The sequence below is a fragment of the Maylandia zebra genome, linkage group LG14 (genome assembly GCF_041146795.1).
Source record: "Maylandia zebra isolate NMK-2024a linkage group LG14, Mzebra_GT3a, whole genome shotgun sequence".
Lineage (NCBI taxonomy): Eukaryota > Metazoa > Chordata > Actinopteri > Cichliformes > Cichlidae > Maylandia > Maylandia zebra.
Genome location: NC_135180.1, coordinates 2,052,251 through 2,074,132, shown reverse-complemented (window position 1 = coordinate 2,074,132; position 21,882 = coordinate 2,052,251). Strand labels below are relative to the sequence as shown.

The 21,882-nt window shown below is 40.7% G+C and overlaps 1 protein-coding gene across 4 annotated transcripts in view; it reads left to right on the top strand.

Moving 5' to 3' along the window:
• The window catches only part of tpst1 (tyrosylprotein sulfotransferase 1), a 75,685-nt gene that overhangs the window by 25,755 nt on the left and 28,048 nt on the right, over positions 1 to 21,882 (top strand). The window contains exon 1 of one of the 4 annotated variants that reach the window (XM_004537964.3): positions 6,571 to 6,804. The exons of 2 other annotated variants lie outside the window; for them this stretch is intronic. The gene's annotated coding sequence lies outside the window, so the exon portion shown is untranslated. Of the gene's footprint in view, positions 1 to 6,570; positions 6,805 to 21,882 lie in introns of those variants that run through there. One more of the 4 variants, XM_012917310.3, reaches the window with a different exon arrangement.

Below are 21,882 nucleotides of genomic sequence, written 5' to 3'. Positions count from 1 at the left end.
TGCATATATTTTTCTGTGTTTGCATATCGTTCTTGTGTGTACATGTATACATAATAACTTTAAGCCTAATGATTTAAAATAGGTATTCTGTGCTGTACATACTGTATACTGTAAAGTGTCAATGTGGGAATAGTCACTGTAGTAAAGTTTATTCACCCAGTGACTGGGTGTATGCGCATTGGAACATCTTGTGAAAAATAAAACTTTCACAAGAATTCAAAAGAAGAAATTCTTGAGTCATTGTATGAATACACACCTGAATGCTCCAGACTGCCAAAACTCCTCTTTTTATAGAGGTGGTCACACTTGCTGATGACTGGTGGAATTTGATTAGCAGCACCTGGTTTCTACTTTCTGCTGTAGAAATGACCCACCCATTATTCCTATGGAATAGCGAGGGTATACTGCAATCCTGTGGAAAACTTTCCTGAAACTGTCCATCAGAATCAGTCAGCCAACAACATACAAACAACAAAACTCATCTAAGTCATTGAATTCAGGTGTTCCAAGCATTTCCATGGCCATAGGTGTATAAAATGAACATGCAGACATGCAGACTACTGCTGCAAACATTTCTGAAGGAATAGTTCACCCTCGGGAATTCAGTGAATTCCAGCATAGTTGCATGACAGGACGCCAAGTGTGCAACAAGTCCAGTCATGCAGTTTCTTCACTGCTAAATATTCCACAGTCAATTCTTAGTAGAGTTATAACAAACTGGAAATCAAAGTTTACTTTGACTTTAAAGTGAATGAGAAAGACAGCAACTCAGCCACAAAGTGGTAGGCACATAAATTGACAGAGCATCGTCAGTGTATGCTGAGCTGTGTAGTGTGCAAAGAGTCAGACCTCCAAACTTCATGTGGCCTTCAAATTAGCTCAAGAACAGGCGCAGAGACCTTCGTGAAATGCGTTTCCAAGGCTGAACAGCTGCTTCCAAGCCTTACATCTCAGAGTGGAATGCAAAGCATCGGATGCAGTGGTGTAAAGCACACCGCCGCTGGATTCTAGAGCAGTGAAACGTGTTCCCTGGAGGGAAGAATCACGCTTCCTCCCCACACCAATCCGATGGATGTGTCTATGTCGGGCGGTTACCAGGAGAACAGTACTTGTCTGGCTGCACTGTGCCAAGTGTAAAGTTTGGTGGAGGGGGGATTATAGTGTGGGGGTGTTGTTCAGAAGTTGAGCACAACCTGTTAGTTCCAGTGAAAGCAAAGGATGGGCCGACATCCTATTAAACTCTGCAGATTAAGAATGGGATGCAACCCAAGTTCATGTGCATGTAGGCAGAGGAGTGAATACTTTTGTCAGTACAATGTATTTTTATTACAATACTGGAACCTGACGGTCAAACATTTTGCGAAAATGATTTAACTGAGCAAATATTATAAGAACTATATCTGGTTCATCTCTGTGTGTCCAGTGCAGAGATATGACCATAGCTTGGCTCAAAGACTGCATCCAAAAAAGCTGCAGGCCTAGAAATCAAAAAGCCGTTTCATTACTGACACGGTTTTGTAGACAGACTCGGGCGCAGACCAGGAAACCTTTGCAAAAGTTGGCAGTGCGTTTATTTACAGTGAGTGCACCAGGTGATGATATATACAAAGTGTCAGGGAGAAGGGTCCAGGGTTCCAGAGGGGAAGGGGAAAAGGTCCAAAAACACACTCCACTCTCTCAGCAAACGCTTTTAAATATTATATGCTATGATTGTTCACTTTTTTGTTGTCATTTTACTGGAGTGAATTTAGGAAAAATGATGTCCTCACATCTTCTAGTCTTGCTGAATCAGGCCAACATCTGTGGGGTTTTTTTTTTTTTTTTTTTTTTTTAGATAAAATGTAAAGGGGAAAGAGAAACTGATGGATGGAAAAGTAAATATATAATAGTCATTCATACAGCTCTTTGCAAAAATAGTTCTACATACTACAAATAAAATATTGTGTGGATGATATTTTGATATTTATAGCAAACCCACAGACATCTGTTCTCGTCCTATTGGAGATGAGCTTTTTGGAGTTACGTGGTGTAAAAGTGAGCTGATGCTTGTTTGGCTTAGTGAGCCATTGAAATGAAATATGGATAAAATTATATATTTGGGAATTGAGATTGCAAAGAAATATAAGTATGAAGCAAATGTGCAGCTATGTAGGACGAGACTGAGACCTGAGTTCAGACCAGAGTTCTGGAGAAGAATCTTTATTGTGTGTTTAAATGTGAAAGTAGTGAAAATGATCGTCTCGCTCAACGGCTGTGTCTTTTTCACAATTTACCCATTTATATATCTCACTCACATGTTTTACGTTATTAATGCATTTATTTAAAAAGACCCCATAATTCTTTAATGAATTATAAGTCTCATAGAAATAAAAAGAACAACTTTGCAAACATAATACAAGTGAAGGGTGAATGTGCTAATATTAAGCAGCAAATATTTATATAGGTAAAATATACATGTTTCCCATTCAAATTAATTCTTTTTTTATTATAATTTTTAATAGTTTTAAATTATACTACAATCTGGTTATCAATTCTACTTTTTAAATCTGAGGCAAACAATTAAACTGTTCAAGTTCAGCATTCTATGTTTCACACTACCAATATCAACCAATCTATCTTTAACCCCTCAGTGATGGAGGATGCGTTAGAGCTCTGCAGTGTTGGTGATGTATGCATCCAGGGTGGATTTGCATGATTTCAGCAGCTTCAGTAAAAGCACAGGACAGATTTCTTCAGACATCTGCAGGTCAGACACTTTGTACAGACTTATTTCTATCTCTGTCTTAAGAACAGGTTAGTCCTGTTTTTGAGAGACTGCAGTGCAGAAAGACGTGTAATACAGTCTGTTTATTAAACAAAACAGGAAATTAGAAAGCTAAACATGATAGGACAGGGACAGGAATGGAAATAGTGACTGACCTGGAATAAAGGGGTTGAATTGGGTTGATACTGGTTTGGTTAATGTTAGTAACTCTTTAATAGAGTTAAAACGTTTGCACAGGCTGCATTACAACGAGGGCAAGTTGACCAGAATTTTTCCAGACATATCGAGGCAGGTCTGCTCTGCTGTTATGCCACTAGCTCCAAACGTCAGGACAGTTTTACAGGTTTTTAAAGTTCAAATATAACCAGAGCCTTTGGGCGTCTCAGGAAACTCACAGCATCTGCAGAATAAACAACGTCACCTCCCGTCCTTTGGCCAGCTGTATGAAAAAAAGAAGGTATTCTTCTTTGCTGGAAGTAAAAAGATGCGTCAGTCATTAGAGATAAGAACAGCGACTGATACCCTCGACCTGGAGAGGACACTGACATCCTCAGTGACAGAGTGGAGGATTTAAACAGACCTGGTTTTGCTCTAATAAAATGGAAGGATCAGATCCTCTGGCCAGAGGATTTGGTCGTGTGTGTCTGTGAGCATTGTTTTCTAAAGGTTATGACTTGTATCATGAACTTCTCATTAAAGATATTCAGAATGAAATTAGATTTATACTTTTTTTAAAAGTGGCTTTTATTATTCACTGACAAAATTCAGTTTTTACGGTAGACCAGAGATCTTACTTTCTCCATATTGTACTTTTGTTTAGCTGACAATATAGCCAATGTTGCTCATTTTTCTATAAGTGGCTTCTTACCTCAGCACCTTGGCCTTTGTACCTCCTTCCAGAGGAGGCTGGCATTGTTGGACACATTTCCTCTCTTTTTATCATGACTCCCATCCGGTCTCACACTCCACAGGCCCCTGAGTAAATGTCTCCAGGGAATGCATTGTGCCAGCAGGCAGCTGTTTTTCCCCTGAGCTACCACTACATATGTGTGTAAATGTGTTACACCACCTCGAATGTGATGAATTTCATCAGTGGTGAAACGAGCCTCGCGTGCTGCTCGCATTTCAAAGGACTGCAGCGAATAGTTTTTTCCACTCTGTGCATTGTTACCCTGCTGCTGTAAATGAGTCTCGTGGGAAACGTGTGTGTTGGCCAAACCATATCATATCAAACCACTTGCTATGTTCCAATTAAGTCTGTGTGTCTTCTTCAGAGGCCGAAAGGTGTCGGCTGTCCACCGATGCTCCGTATATTTGGTTAGGATGGATCAATATATAATTAAATATTTAAGGCGTATCCGATAGACAGTTGTCTGATATGATGAAGGTTGCTGCTTGACTGCAGCTACACGGGACAACAAATATTGCAATTATTCAATTATTTTCACATTTAATATTTTAATTAACCTTGTCATTGAAGGAGAGTGTCTAATGATTTGCATGTGCTCATCGTTAACACAAAAGGGTTAAAAATGTTTTTGCAACTATAAACTTCAGCACTGTCTGTCAAACCTCCAGTAATGTTTGCTCTTAGTTTTTTTCTGTGCCCACTCATATCAGCTAACATGCACTTTTGAACCCTGCTGGAGATGCTGAGTCTTCACTGTGACTGAAACCAGAGATCCATAATAATGGCATCATTGATCATTGGGCATCTTTTCTCCGTCATTGCCTTCAAAGCGTCCACTGCCATGAGAAATATTTCTGAAGCACAAAAGCAATCTCCTCAGTGAGAGGATTAATCTGCCCTCTCAGGCTTGACGTGCTTTTAGTCCCAGAGTTTCGGTCTTTCTGTGACCTTGTTCACTTAGAGGTTTTTGTCTTCTGCATGTCATACAGCGCCTACTTCACCCATATGAAAGATAAGAATGTGTTCCTATAATAAACACATAGAAATAGTTTTGGCTTTACAACGTATTTGGATGTTAAAATGAAAGTTAGTGGTGCCAGGTGTCCTTATTTTAAACAGAATTACTTTGAATGATCATCAAAATAAACACTGAAATGCAAAGTAATAACAAAATCGTTATTTTTTAGAATAATTAGTAAATTAGTTATGCTACAAACTCTGTAGTTTCTAAACATCTAATCAAAATATGCCATAATGCAATCATGCCATGCAGATACAACAAATCAGAAGGTAATGTCACCCCTGTGGTAATATTCATGGTGATATTATCTTCCCTACGCAAAATTAGGACATTACATAAATTTCCAGTTTATAAATCATCACGTTCTTAGCAGTCTTTAAAACATATTCTCTTATCTTTTCTCTCCTTACATCTTTCTGTACCTCTGAGAGTGAAATTATTGTACATTCAAATTTTTTCCCATTGCCAAACACAGCCACTGTATCTTTAGCTAGCACGACTAACATAATAATAATTCACCTGTTTGGTGATATTTGCTGAGCTAGTTGGCTTGACGTGATAGTGAAGCACAAATTACCACAACTTTGCATAAACGCACACAGATGCGTTTTTGCACGTAGAACATGTACATGTCATATCAGAAGGACATCTGATATAAAAAAATCTAATGCACATCCATCCACCCTGTGAATAAGCGGTCGACAGAAGCTTTATGCAAGGCAGCAAAGAATGTATCCAAAGCAGCATCTTCTGTTTTAGCCATCTAGATCACGAAAAATGAAACGGTGATACGAACAGCGCCACCTCACTTGTATTAAGTAAACATACAAACTATAAACTAGTACAGAAAAGGCATTTATTTAAAGTAGCCATCATCCTCTGCACCGACACGTCACAAAACTAACATTTTTGACGCTTCCATTTTTCTTGTGAGGCATCTCAAACAACTGGCAGCTTCATTTAGAGATAAACATAAAACACATGTCTCAGTGTAAACTATGATGTGGAGAGTATTGTGACTGTAGGATATGTTATTATATACCACACAGCCATACTCTCCATATCACTGGTATTTGTTTATCAAATGTGTTTGAGACACTTTGGAAACCATGAGGTTGAATGTCTCCAAAGTACCTCTAATTTGGTTGAAAGCTATAACAACAAATGTCTGCCATATTGCGATGGGTGATTATTATTTCCATCTATTTATTTATTTTTACCTCTAAGGTCTTTGCTACATTTCCTATTTTTCCTATTTCCTTTTGCATCTTAAATAGGTTAACGGGTAGGCTTATATCATACACACTCATGCATTCAAGATGTTTATAGAAAGAGCTGCACAGGTATTGCAGGACAAGTAGTATTCTTCCCAACAGGTTCAGCTGCAGTTCAGCACTTTACCCTGTGCTCATTCTGACACAGCAACATTGAGCATCAAGCTGTGCTTTAAAGTTGGGATGTTTTCGATCAGGGTAATCAAATTATAAGTGGCGGAACAGCAGCCTCATCAGTTTCACATGCATTTTACGGTTTTGGTATTTATAGGGCACCCAAGGCTAACCGCAGATATGCAAAACACCTATTATTCTATATTTATCGAGAGTACATAGTCATTACGACAAGCAACCTAAGCTTTGTCTACAAGTTTGAATTTTCTCCACACTTTAGATTCGTAAAAACCGTGTAATGTTTGCAAAAATGGTTAAAATGTCTTCATATTCATATCTACAGACTTTATCACTGACTCGTTGAGGCTGCAGTGAAAGTCCGTTTGGCTGTACTGTGCTTTTAAATCTACTGTAGTTCCGCCCTATTTCGCAAGAGCCAATCAGCAGCTCTGAAACATAACCCTGTTAAAATTCTAGACTAATCACAACTGTTTTTTCAATACCAGCCGAGCTCCTCGCTTTGTAGCAGGCTGGCTGGCGTTTCTTGCCTCCTGTCTACCATCAGTCTAAGAACCGCGCTCCACATATCATGTATACCCACAGAAAATACTCGTAAACCGGCTCCAGGAGACGGCAAGACTGCCTGGACACCGACACCGGATTCGGTGGAGGTTTTGTGATCGACTAACCCGAGCCGCTTGTGCCGTGTCCGCAGCATTAGGTAGGTGTTTTTGGTGGTGTTACGGTGTTGTAATGTCCCTCTACCTCTTCTCTCCTTCCCATTAGCTCGCGAGCTGCGACAGTTAAAGTCATATTTGTATTGGTTTATTTATTTTGCTGGTGTGGGTTTGAATAGGCGTGAACGTTTTGTCGCCGTCACAAACGTTAACATTCGCCTTCTTAAACTGAGGTTACATAATTGCTGGTGTACGGCTTGTTAGCTATCAAGGCTGGAAAAATGACCGCGACTGATACGAGTACGGGCAGATTAAGCCCTTGTCAAATACATAGGTGTAGCCAAGCTTACGTGCTGACAGATAACTCCGCCGCGTGCCGCCCTCGAGGGAAGTCGCGCCGAACTGTATTAAAAACGAGCCTTCGTGATCATCGCAGTCAGGTTACACATGTCGAAGACATTACATGAATTTTAAGACCCGCCAGCCTGGGTCAGCACTGCTCTAAGCACGTACTCGGTGCTATACAATATTTCCCTTTTATGCTCGTTAAAGTTCACGGTTGATACACATCAGTGGTTCAGATAAGCTCTACGGATTACCTAGAAGAACCAAACATTAAAGGAACCGTACGGTGACTTGAACCGTGTCCCTTTGCCAGGTGAAGAGTCATTTAATTGCAGGGTTTTAATAGAGCTTGGTTTTTGAGGCTATGTGTAACATTAATGGATAATTAATGAGGTTACGTGTGTAAGTGTTTCGACCTGAGAGTGCAGCCAATGTTGGAAAAAGATGTTCCACCCCGAGCTAATAGGGTCAGGCTTAAAAGTGTATTAAGATGTGGTTTTAATGGCTATTTCTTTATCCTGCTGTGGACCAGAGACACGTGATCTCCATTAAGTGCACTGATTGGATCATCGCACTTTACTTTTCCGTTATTTTGAGAAAGTAGTGTTGCTGTTTTCCACTGCTCTGTCCCATATTAGAAGTTCATATTCAAATGCACTGCTTACTGCAAATGTAAGCCTAGCAATAATATAGGACATACCAGGCCAGCGCTTCAGTGAAATATCCCCTGGACCTAAAGTTCTTAGATACACTTGTAGTCTGAAGGCTTACAAATGTTAATAATAATACTTTGTAGCAGCTCTGGAAGGCTGAAAGGGAAAAAACAGGGAGGGGGGCATAGTATTTCATTGTGCTGCTAGCCAGGAACACATCTGCTGTGTGCAGGTGGTCTGGGAAGAGCAGCTAAAGACTGAAGTCCAGTTGAAGAGTATTTTATCAGTGCTGGCCGCACTCAGTGAGTTGGCCTCCACAGCTGCAGAGCTGGATCAGTCGGACTCCAGCTCAATTATTCTCTCATTTCCGTGTCTGAAAAGGACACCCACCTCTGCATCACAATTATTACATCCAGTCAAGCAGCTGTGTTGCTGCTGGGCTTAGTCAGGATTTCAACTGCAGAGCACCATAATTCCTTACAGTCCGTAGTGCTCACTCTCAAAAACTCAATCTTGTCGAGGGCCCATATTTATCCAAGGTGTTGTAATGGTAACACCAGTAGTGAGACCTGTCACTAGATGTCCCGCATCGATCCTCTTCACTGTGAAACGAGTGATGCAGCACAGTTTGTGATGGACTCTGGTCATGGACAGGCTAACACCTTTGTAGCTGTCAGCAGCTTTAAAAGTTGTGAACTCTTCCTAGCTTTTCTTAACCTTGAGTCATTTGTGTTTTAAAATAAGTGTCAATGAAAAAACATTGGTGGAAAACAGATAACGTATCTATTGAAGAGAAGTCTCCAGCTCTGAAGTTTGGTGAGCACCCACGCACTGCTCAGGTTTCCTTGGTGACATGGAAAAACAACGGGCCTTTTCACTGTGGGTTTTATAGTTCACATGTAGTGCAAGCATGCACAGGCTTCCCACAGTTTGGGATGTCTGATTTTAATTTGCATACAAATGACAAATGTGTTCATCTAATAATGAATAGAAAATTAGATGTTTTGTGTGACTCCAAGCTAAAAATCCTGGGCATTAGTTTTAAAATAAAGCCTGAAAGATTCTGTTAGTGATGCCTGAATTATTATTTAGCTGGAAATCATCACTGGAAACCACTCTTAATACCACACCTGTAACCTTCCACGGCAGTCAGGTTTGACCTGATTTCTTTGGAGGTGTATGGCAGGTTACATGGAAGATGATGGTGTAGGGTTAAAGGGATTTCCAGTTACAACGTAGATTTCCTGCTGAAGCATAAGCCTGCAGTCTGAGAGTAAACTGCTGTATTGGGATGATATGGTACTATGAGGTCTTAAAGATTAGATGGGGCCTGATTATTTAAGACTTTATATCTGAGGAAGGATCTTAAATTAGAGCGTGGATTTAACAGGGTGCTAATGACGAGAAGCCAGTAAGGGAGAAACATGCTCTCTCCAGTCCCTGTCAGTACTCTCGCTGCAGCATTTCGGATCAACTGAATGCTTTTTACAAACCTGATAATAATCAATTACAGTAGTTCAGACTAGATGTAACAAGTTTTTCTGCATCACTCTGACGAAGGATGTTTCTAATTTTAGAGAGTGCACAAACGTAAAAAAGCAGACCCGCATTTTTGTTATGGTCAAAAACAACTCAGATTCTTGGGTGTTACTGGAGGTGAGTATGTGTCCGGCTAGACACCATGTTCAAGATTTTTTTGTGCCAAGTACAATAACCTCAGTTTTATCTAAATTAAATTCAGTTTTATTTACATAGTGCCAAGTCACAAAAGTTGCCACGAGGCACTTTATATTGTAGGGTAAAGACTCTACAACTATACAGAAATCTTACAAGCAGGAAATCAGAGGCCATCCAGGGCTTGTCTTTAGGACATTCCTGCAGTGTAGCTAATTGGTGTGTGTTATCTGGCTTCATGGACAGAGAGTTGAGTATCATCGAATGATACTGGCTAAGGAAGGCATGTATAATGTAAACAGAATTGTTCCTAGCACTGAAGCAGCGTCTGCAGTATGCATCTAAAAAAAAACTCTTTTAAATCCATTATAGTTTATTTTAAGTAGATTTTAAAATAGGTTGCTTTTCTGACTGCAGATAAAATTTCTCTTTGTCAGGAAGAACATCTGGTGTAAAAGTCTGCCAAGTATAAAGACACTTTCAAACAGTTAAGTTACATTTACATGAAATAGTTCAGCTTGACCAGCTTAATGACTCAAGCGCACATACAGATATTTGTACATATCTGTTTAAAGTTTAAACTGTATTTATTTACTAGAAACTCTTGTTTTTTTTCGTCGAGTTTTGCACTGAATGGGACAACATGCAATTCCGTTTTGCTTTTTGGCATCATGACAATAAAAGAATCTGAGATTCTGGAAATAATCAGCAATGAAGAATTATCCAACCATCCAGAATATACCATGGTCCAAGAGGAATCAGAACTGAACCATCCTCCTTCTACCGATGGCCCTGGCAGCACGTCTGTGTGCTACTGCGTTCTAAATTGTATTCATGCTGGTGGCTGCCGACTCCATAATTTCATTTACGTGTACCGTACAATGACAGTAAAGGGCTATTCTGTTCTATTCTCACAAGGTCAAGTCAGTGGCAGATTTACCCCTCAGCTGCTCTTTCTTGTCATTCTTCGTACTGCTGCATGATGTTAGAGAGTGGAGTTGTTTCTCCACTGAGGTGAAGCTCAGTTACCTGAGGACTGCATTACTTTTGCAGAGAGCATTGAAAGCAGTGTTCTAAACCTGACAGAGCTGTTACTTTCTTCACTAAAGTGAGATTGTTGCGGTGTGAAGTGTGAATGCTTCCTGTGTGAATTGCATGTAGGACACAGAATTATAATAGAGGAAACTGGATGGTTTTGCTGACGTACTGTGGTGACATAAAATGCATCTTCACACTTCTAAGCCAAAAACATGTATGTTTAAGTCAGCTTCATTGGGATTTACCATCTCTGTTGGTCTGCAATTAAACAATAAATGAGAGGCAATCCAGCAGTGTCAGTTACATTAATAAGGCTCAATGTTGTATTCGTGGTAAAGCACAGACGGAACAGCTGAGCTGTTTCAGGCTTGATACATATATGCACTTACAGCAGGTGACGGGAGATGCACAGACATGTCAGTTACTTTCAGCTGGACGGCCTGTAGCAGCAAACAGAACCAACCAATCAATTCACAGTTAATTTTGTTTATATTCAACTTCCCATAATTGTTAAGTGTAACTGGATGGGTGTACATCGAGCAGATGAGATGGAAAGGTAAGAAATGCTGCTGCAGTGAAATCAGTGGTGTGAGAAAGGACAAACACTGCACAGTAGGAGTCGCACAGTGCTCCCTCACTATAACGCGGTTCACCTTTCCCGGCGTCGCTGTTTCGTGCATGCTATTTTTTTTTTTTTTTTTTTTTTTTCACAGCGCATTGTGTTCTGCGTCCTGATTGGCTGTAGGCCATTGCCAATCAATCTCCTGCCGTGTCTCCTGTCCAGTACAGAGTGTGTTCAGCTTGTCAAATTTACACAAATCTCCGATCCTGGCAGTGTGACTCTGAAGTGCTGTACTGTATGTTTGTAAGTAAGTAACAAACACAACAATGCCGATGAAAGATTTTGCACCGTCAAAGGCTCCTGCAGTAGCTCCCAAAAGGCAGAGGAAGATGCTAACCATCACACAAAAAGCTTCTGGACATGCCAAAGGAAGGTAGAAGTTACCGTATTTTCCAGATTATAAGGCACATTAAACGAAAACATTCAAATAAGTCAAACTTTACTCATTTATTCTTCTTGCTTCCTCTACTTCCGTACCATTGATTCATTATTGATTCATTAATGTTGAATTCTCTGGCAGCTGCTCTATTCCCATGTTCTGGAGCTGAAAACAGGGTTTGATCTTTGGTTTCATTCTATGATACTGGACTTATTTTTCTATGAAGGTTTGAACTTTGAGAGTGTAAACAAGAGAGAAAAGTGTGAAAATGTTCATGCCTGTCTGAGAAAAGAGTATAAAGTGTGTAGTGAGGAGTTTCTTAAAACATCTATAATAGTTGTAAAAAAATAAATAAATAAAGTTGGCTACTTCGCGCCTTTCACCTGTCGCGGTTTGTTTTTAGAATGTAACTCCCGCGATAAACGAGGGACGACTGTATTTAAAAAGTGCTATATGTCAGTTAACAAGCTGGATCAGCCATTCAACTTGGTTGATCATCAAGGCCCCACAAAGCCTTTCTGTGACATTACCCTCACACAGCATTGATTGGGAGTCCTCTGTCAAAGTTTCTGTTTGGTTCTAAAAAGCTGATGATTTTGTGATACTCTGCTCTGAGCTGCTTGGGTGTTATTTCCACGGTTTGCCTTTTTGACGTTTGTCAGAAGCAGACATGGGGTGTGGTTTTGGTGCACGCCGATCTATTGGCTAAGAACAAAAGACCTACTGCTCTCCCTTCCTCAGTGGAACTAGAGCTTAGTGGAGCTCAAGAGTTGTAAATATAAGAGGAGAGGAAGACTGTTTACCCTCATTCCTAGTTTCTTTGTTATGAAATGGCTGCAGGTAATACAGAGGTTAGCACGGTCTTATTTGGTTTTTGGCAAACTCCACCATGACTTTCCTGTCTCAGGGTGAACGGAAACCCATCACTGGTCCCTGTCATGTGGTTAAGCTAGAGATTCATTGGGTTTGTACAGAACATCTGATTTATTACAGAGGTTGTGGGCAGGTTAAAAGCTGTGGTCCTGGTGATTGAGCATGCGGTTGTGTGGAAGTTTGGGAATGCACCAGATCACGGATCAGAAATGAAAGGATGAATCATTATCAGTAAGAGCCTGATGACCAAACTCACTACTGTTGTTTCTCTTCAACAGTGTAAACACGGGTAGGTTAAGTGACACCGTGTCCTTGTTGGACTCTGTAAACAAGGACACAGTATTGTCTGTTAGCATGCAGAGCTACAGAACCTCAAGGATATTTGGCACGTAGACTGGAGCAACTAGGGATCGAACCACCAACCTCCTGAGTAGCATATGACCCGCTCTGCATCCTGAACTACAGCCGCTCCATACATGCTTGCAAGCTTGTATTAGTAGATGTGGTGCAGCCCAGCTAGCTTCTATTTGTGCTGTGCTCCCATAGAAGGTAGCAGAGGCAGCACGTTGAATGTGTGTGGCTTTGAGAGTGTTTGACAGATTGTTAACATCAGTTCATTTTTCCCGTTTCTCTGCCAGGGAGAGTGAGAGAGAAGGAGCATTTAATGGGAGAAAAACAAAGTTTCACAAGGCTGCTTTTCTTATCGTTTAACATCAGACTTGACAGACATATGAAAGGATCTTTCGCCTCCAACTTACTTTTTCTCACCGTTATCACAGACCTCTCCCATCAGGACTTCATGAGGTGCAGATGCCATCATTATTAAGTGTTTCATGTGGTTTGGTTTCACTGTTGCTCCACTGAGAGAAGCCTTAGCCTCAGCTGCTCGCCCTAACAAATCAATGGGAAAAATATCCTGCCAGCGGGATTACATATCAGCAACAGGAGAGAAGAGCCTCAATTAATTTAGTGCAAACACATCTGAGCCCGGTGTGAGGTGTAACAGGACTCTGCTCTGAATATCAACTGCAGTTTGTTATCAGCAATGCCACTGTAAATCTTCGTTGTTTATTAGCCTTCCCCAGTAATGACAGGTTAGGCAGTCCCACTACACAGAAATACACAAAATGAGAATCTGCGACTTCTAAAAGAATTTAATTATTTGATAGTGCTTTGAATTGCTGTAAAAGAGCAGAGACTTTATCAGAATCATGTTCCTTATTAGGTATTTATCAGTACTAAAGTGTCTTATCAGGTTTGGTTATTGCAGCGACCTGTTTCTAGATAACATATACATTTGGGAGTTTTGACCATTCCACAAAGACAGTTGCTTTCTGTTTCATGTAAACTATCTTTTTTGAATTGGAGCTAATTGTGTAAACGGCATTACATTTCAAAGGACACCTATCCTTAGATTTCATCTTCAGAATCAGAGTAATGGCTTCATGCACGAACAGTTTGAGAAAACCCAAATAATACTTTCTGCTGGCAGCGTCTCTAAATCATCACAAAGTTCTCGCTTTGTCTTTGGGAGACTGCAGATGTACAAGATGTGTGATAGTGTGTCTTTAAGCTAAACAGAGTGGTATTCATGAAGCACTTTTTTTGTTTGTTTGTTTGTTTTTTGTTGGCTTATCGGAGCGGTTTATGAATCTGGGCGGTGTCTTTATGTCATGTGGAGATGCACATGAACGCCAGGTAACAGAATTGTTCCAAAACACTGGGACATGCAGGGAAAGGTAGGTGTTGTTCCCAGCTTCTAGGGTTACCAAATCACAAATTAGCATATTTTCTGCACTATAAGGTGCACTTAAAATCCTTTAATTTTCTCAAAAATCATCAGTGCACCTTTTGTATGAATTCTGGTTGTGCTTACTGACCTCGAACTAGGGCTGGGCGATATGACCCAAAATTCATATCTCGATATTTTTTAGCTGGATGGCGATATAAGATATATATCTCGATTTTTTTTTTTTTTTTTTTCTTTTAAAGCCATAAGTTAAGAACAAAAAGAGAGTTCTTAGTCACACTGTGTCCCAGCTGTCACACGGGCACTTTTATTTACATACAGCGTAGATGTACATGAAGAAATTACTCAAAAATAAATTATCAGCATTTATTAAATAATCATGGTCCATAAATAAAAGAAAACAATGTTGTTTTTGTGCATAACAAAAAGCTCACAATTGTGCAGTCAAAATGTAAACTAATAGACGCTGAGCATAATAACAAAGAGATTTCACAGCTGCACCACGTCTCTGAACAGGTGCCATTTGTGGTCCTTATACACACACAGTACGTATCACTCCGCGAGGCTCCTCCCCGGTAGCCGTAATCCTCCGACAATCCATCAAGCGGTGCAGCTCCGTAGCTTAGCAAAGTCATATTAAAACATTTGACAGATTGCCGAGCGCTGTGTACCACATAAAATCGGTTCGCGGTCAGTAAGCACAACCAGAATTCATACATAAGGCGCACTGTCGATTTTTGAGAAAATGAAAGGATTTTAGGCCGTGCAGCCCCTCCTGGCTGCATGTCGTTAGCACGGTTAGCTCGCTAACACGTTGACGCCGTCCAGCCCCACGCACGGTAACTCGCTAACGGAGATTTTCCGCTTTCATCTTGTTATTGCCTGCAGGTGAAGTTATGGGGGAGGCGGAGTTGTGTTCAGTGAAGGAGAGGCCAGGCCGAGTAACGTTGCGTAGAGACAAAAGTGGACGAAAGAGAGGCAAACCTGCGGCTCCACAAGTATAATTATACCGTAACATAGACTATATCGATATGAACGATATTGTCACATCTTATATCTCGTATGAAAATATATCGATATTTTTAAAAAACTCGATATATCGCCCAGCCCTACCTCGAACCAATTTTGTGCTACACGGCGCTCAAAACATGTCAAAAAATGTTCTTGTGCGACTTTGGTAAGCTACGCCGCCGCACTGCTTGATGGATTGTCAGAGCATTACGGCTACTGTAGTCAGGAGCCTCGCGGACTAATCTGGGTCCTAAACTCCGTCAGCTTCAGGTCCCAAAGTCAAATGAACACTGCAGCATCACTGAGAGTTAAAATCTGTCTAAAGTCTTTCATCTTTAATAAAATGATCAGCATTGCTGCTTTACCAGGTGTAACAATTAAGTTTAACATCCAGGCATCCATGAAAACAGAATTTATTAAATTTAACGGAGATGAAGTTAGCAGGAAGTTAGCTCGCTAGTTTCCTGCTAAGCATGATATAGCATGTTCTGACTGAGAGATTTCTGAAAATATTCAAACGTACGGCTCTGCTATCACTTCCAACATAAATGAAGACGGGAAACTAAACAGAAGTGATATGTTGTTGTTTCTGGATAATGACAATGACCATAAATCATCACATAGTAGAAGTCAGGTGTACAGTTTTGGTTCATTAAATAATTCAGAACTCACTCAGTGTAGCCGTTTTATTAGCGGTACCGTGAGGACTCATTTGTTGTTTTTCTCACCTTCCACGTCTTTAACGCTTCTCCATTTCTCACCCTTACTTCCTTTCAGCTCTTGTGAAACTTTTCTGGTCTGATTGTTATCAGTTGTTTAAACCAACTTTCAGCTGCTTCTCTCTCTGTGCCGCTCTGTCAATTTAAAGTGTCAATTTAAATTTATGTAACCTCAAATGAATTAATGCGATGATTTAGAGTTTTTCGTAAGGAGAAATCTCAGTACAACCTACACAGATTGGTAATGTTGAAATGCCAGTGACGATCAGTAGGAGAAATTTACCTTTAAGTGCAGTTGCAGCAGTCTTCAAAGGTGTTGGCCACCTACGATGCTTTGTGACTTCCCCCTGACCTTTAACACTGAATCACTGAGCACACAGATGTGAGATTGTGTGGGTGCGGTAGTTATGAGTACCTGTCGGCAGAGTCACCTGCTTTAGAATATATGAACCTAATGTACGTTGTTTTCATAGCTGAGCTTATTTATCACCTTTTTCCACGTCCACCTGCTCGGTTTGACTCGTACCCTAACTTGATAGTAGATTTTTTTTGAATTTAAGTAATTTTGTAACAATTATTAAATAGATTCCAGATGACTTGCACGCGATGGTGAAGTGGTCCTTTACAAGCTCATTGATATATAATTTTTAATTTTGTATTTATTTAGTTTTTTGGGTGTGTGTAAGCTACTGGGATTGGTCTGATATTTAAAAGATGTTGTTTATCAATGTCCTTTTTCTTTCTGTGTAAACCTCCAGTTTGCTCGCCTCAGAGAGTTGGCAGTTTGAAAATGACGCAATGTTAGTTGCATTGAGCTGGCGTAATGCTCTGAGGAAATGTTGACCACAAGCAGTCAGCTTTAGTCTGGGTTCAATCTTCTCCCCAAGTAAAGATTTCACATGTGAACGTAGTGGGATATCAAAAGAAAAGCTACAACCTCACCTTGTTTGAATGAGGATTTGTATCGGACAGTTATGCCACTATGAAACTGACTTCAGCCCTGGAGAGCAGTGGACTGGAAAATAGTTTGACTGCAGTGTAGGGCTGGGCCATATTATACCGTTCACGGTAATACCGGTATAATGTTATGCAACGATAGGAAAATGAAATATCGCGATAGAATGGGAGTAAAACGCGCATGCGCAGTGCCTTTGTTTTCATACGCACATGGCCGATTGTTGAGTGAAACAGATGAACCAGAATTGGTTTGTAAAAATGGTGCAACTTCCGTGATGTGGAACTGGTTTGGTGTTTGTCCGTCAGATACACAACAAAGCACATTTTTTTTGCAGAACATGCAAGCGGCCGTTGTTATTGTCGTATTTGTCGGACTAAGATGCTTTTAAATCTGGGAGTAATCTGGGTCCTAAACTCCGTATTCTTCAGGTCAAACAACACTGCAGCATCACTGAGAGTTAAAAACTCTCTAAATTCTTTCATCTTTAATAAAACGATCAGCATTGCTGCTTTACCAGGTGTAACTATAAAGTTTAACTTCCAGGCATCCATGAAAACAAAAGTTATTACATTTAACGGAGATGAAGCTAGCAGGAAGCTAGCGGAAGTTAGCTCGCTAGTTTCGCTAGTTACCTAAGCATGATATTGCATGTTCTGACGGAGAGATTTCTGAAAAAAATCAAACGTACAGCTCTGCTATCACTTCCAACATAAATGAAGACAGGAAACTAAACAGCAGTGACGTTTGTAGGGTTACTGAAGTTGGGCTAGCTGGTATATAATGATGTGCTACGTGATCGCTAGCGACACAACTATGTTAGCATAACATAAACAGTGAAGCTGGAGGACGAACACTAACACTTTTCCACTTATAAAAGTTAACGTGAAGGTTCTTCATGGTTAGAGACAAATGCAATCGCATGGCAGGATGCTGTAAACGGATCAAACTTCAGTCAGGAGAACAACTGAGATAATCCATCCACAATACGAGGTTAGTCATTAATATACTGCAACAACATGGGAATAGAGCAGCTGCCAGAGAATTCAACATTAATGAATCAATGGTACAGAAGTGGAGGAAGCAAGAAGAATGAGTTTAATAAAGTTTGATTTATCTGACTGCTTTGTTTCGCTTAATGTGCCTTATAATCCCGTGCACCTTATGGTCCGAAAAATGCGTACTGCACACTGCAGTTTAATGTTGCAAAGCACCTCTTTTTAACTTCAGTGGATATTATACATGGTTATGCTCAGGATATGTCAGCCCATTTCTACTGGAAATGCCTTTTGGTTAAACTTTCAGCAAGGAATTTGCATTTGCACTGTTACATTTTTATAAAGCTTTAATGTACATAAAAACCAGCTTCTTGTTTAAGTGAAAATAAATGGAAGGTTGTCTTTTTGCGCTAGTAATGTTGTGGAGTTGTATTTTGTCTCGCATCAATTATATCGTCAGTTATATCGTTATCGCAAATTTTCAAATATATATCGTGATAAATATTTTTGGCCATATCGCCCTGCTCTACTGCAGTGTCTCCAGTCTCGGATGAACTGCACCGTTAAGCTCATACAGGGATGCGTTTGCTCGGGTCGTTCGCATATCTGCTGTTGCAGCGTAACTTTGGCCCGACGCTCGTAACATAAGTGAGACTGGCTGGGTGGGCATCGTATACCCGGAGTTGGGGTTTTGACCATTGCACAAAATTGTCTCTGAGTCTGTACGCGTGCTGTGGGGAAAACCCTGTTCTAACGTTTGACTCTGTGGTTTATTTTGAGCTTTCTTTTACTTGACGTTCTTAAACTCATTTGCAACTTAAAACAGATCTGCAAGACAAACGAATTTAAGAGCAGCGCGTGAATAAAAGGTTTGACGACATTAAGCCCACAAAGCCCGGCAGAGCCGGTACCAGGACCGTGACCTCGGGTAAAGTGAAAGAAAACATGTTTCTAGTGTCCAAATCAGCAGCACTGTTCCTGTAATCAACATTTAAAGCTTTACTGGGAAACCGCAACCGCGGTCTTTCATCAAAGCACCAACAAACTTTGACATGAAGGAAAGCGAACTTTGTACCTGCTCCATCCACCACTGTTTGCTTTACATAGATAAAAATCTGCAGGAAGTCTCCAGAAGTTGTGTTAAAATATGCAGATTAACTGTTAACTTACCAGGGGTGGGTCTAAAGGGGGGCATGGCATGCACTAAACCATATTTATTTTGAAGTTTTCATAATATTTTTCAGACTGAAAGGGAAATAATATCAAACATTGTTAATTAAATAGTGTTAAAAATCTAAAAATTAAACTGATGAGAGGGATTTTAGGTTAGGCGGTGAATTCTTGTTGATGTTAATGAACGTCTGCTCCATCATAATGTCTTGTTTTCAGCAGCACAAACTTTGCATCAAAGCACAGGGAAAACTTCAGTATGCTGCTATGCTCACATGCTCCTTTATAGGCTTACAGGCAGAAACTCACTCATTGACCTGCACACTTAAACACACAGCCAAACGCGCACAATGACTCATAAAGCTTTCCAACAAGACAGAGTAAACATGCTTTTTTTTTTTTTTAAGGCCTCAGTTTAGATTTCATATTTATTTTACAGTTAATTTTGAAGGGGGCGTATTTTTTTCTATTCTGAATATTTATCATTGCTCATTAATAAGACAAAAGTATTTATCAGATTAATCGATGGAATAATTGATAGATTAATCGATAGCTTCAGCACTAATTTCATAACCAAACCGCGTCCATGCTTCTCAGCTAACCCCACGTTTAGAAAAACGCTCCTCAATTTCCTTTGGCTGGTTCTTCTGTGTTGCCATGGTGACTATTTGAAACCGTCATGTAAAGCAATTAAAAAATATTGCAGTAAACGGTGTATTTTGCAACGGCACAAAATAAACGGGGAAACGAGAGACGTTTTAATACCGTCATCCACAACGTCATCACATCCCAGTCTGCAGTTGGCTTTGGGAGAAATGAAACCACTAATCAATTAGAGAAAGAAGATGATGATGATGATGTTGTGTCTGGTGTTCCAGACGATGATGCATCCAAATGGCACTGATGATGATGCAAATGTGGAGATGGCTGCATTGGGTTCTGCCTGTCCCGTGCTGGTGTCGCAGTCCCCGCTGTTCCACTGCTGTGGACTGATGCTGTCATAGGCAGCTAACCATCGTGCTCATATGAGGTGGAATCTATGTAAACAGACTAAATAGTTAATACAGGTATGAGGCTAGGTGCTAAAGAGCATTGATCAAAAAATTTAATGGCAACCTGAATCTTCTTTGGCGTTAAATGGTAAATGGCCTGTATTTATATAGCGCTTTACTAGTCCCTAAGGACCCCAAAGCGCTTTACATATCCAGTCATCCACACATTCACACACTGGTGATGGCAGCTACACTGTAGCCACAGCCACCCTGGGGCGCACTGACAGAGGCGAGGCTGCCGGACACTGGCGCCACCGGGCCCTCTGACCACCACCAGTAGGCAACGGGTGAAGTGTCTTGCCCAAGGACACAACGACCGAGACTGTCCAAGCCGGGGCTCGAACCGGCAACCTTCCAATTACAAGGCGACCTCCCAACTCTTGAGCCACGATCGCCCCACGATCGCGTTAGACAAAACTGGAGCAGCCACAGGATGTTTCGGTGAACGTAATATGAATACATAGATAAAAATCTCTGATGCAGAGTTTTTGCTTCAGTTAAGGTTTTATTGCACTAGGAGACAAAGGCATTCAGTATTGTATCTCCTGGATGAGGTGTGTGTTCATCTGTATGTGCGCAGATGCACACAAAGATAGTGGTAGTTTATGGGTGAGTGTGTGTCTGTGTGCCTTTAAAAGAGCATGTGATGACGGCAATGAAGAGAGAGACCAGTCAGTATTCTCCGAGCGCAGATCTGAGGTTTGGCCTGTGCTTTGTTGCAACATTTCGTTTCATGTTCTGATTGTGTAGATATTAATAATTAGTGTTAATAATAATTCAGTGCCCAGCCTAACAGCCTCTGGTCAGTGGCTTACTGGCACGTGTGCTTTTATTGGCCCACAAAAAAGAATGAGCTTTTTATATGCATGTTATTTGTTACTGCAGTTTAATATATTTTATATTCGTCTAAATCTACAAAATAATCTACTAAAGCCTTGAATTAAGACTCCATGCCCCCATTTAGATTCACCCTCTGCTTATCGCAGGTGACACTGGCATATAAAGTAAAATAGCTGCTGTCAGCCTTCAGCAAGCTGCCTGGTCCGACTAAGTTAGCAGTTCAGCTGTGTACGTATGCTTTCATTGGAACAGCTGTGCTATGGATTTACTGCTGTGTAAAACAAATGGCAGAAAGTTCACATGAGTTTGCACATGATGATTCATGAAGGACCTGCATGAGCTTTTTCCCAGGAGTAAAGGTTTTGATGGTGATTACAGTATAAGTGTGGGTGTTTTGGATGTTTCACATTCAATGCTAAACTATGATAGCATCATCTTCACTGCTGCTGTTGTGTTATCAGTGTCTTTGTGGAGAAAGCTGTGGGCCGCGTGAGTTTATGGTTGCCGTAGTTTTATTCACATGCATGCTCCTCAATCTGTTTCTGCTGTAACACTCACGGTTACATGGATTAAACAAAACGTCAGTTAATTGATGAATCATTGCTGCTCTGCAATGCACCAACCGCACATGTGCACCTAGCAATGAACCTCAAGCAGACTTCAAAGAACCATAACAGGAATGACTACTCAGTGCTGTCTCTCCCTGTGTCAGCAGCAGAGTGTAGCTGAGGCCTAAGTGCTCAAAGCTCCTGTACAGGTTTGACGTTGATGTTTCCAGACAAAAGGTTCCCGAGGCCAAAAGTCCAGATACCTTGGATGCAAATGGCTTTAAAGACAGAAGATCATTTTATTTAGACAGTCTACTGGTATTGTTAACAAGACTGAATATGTGGTTTGAAAGTGAGGATTCACTTTGCCCCTGCCTGCTGTGGATTGCCTGAACCCTAACATCTTCCTCTTCCAGTACGGCCGACTGTGGCTGTTCTGCCAGCACAGAGAAAACGCTCCAGCAAATATGCTGTATTCAGCCTGCAGCTTTCACT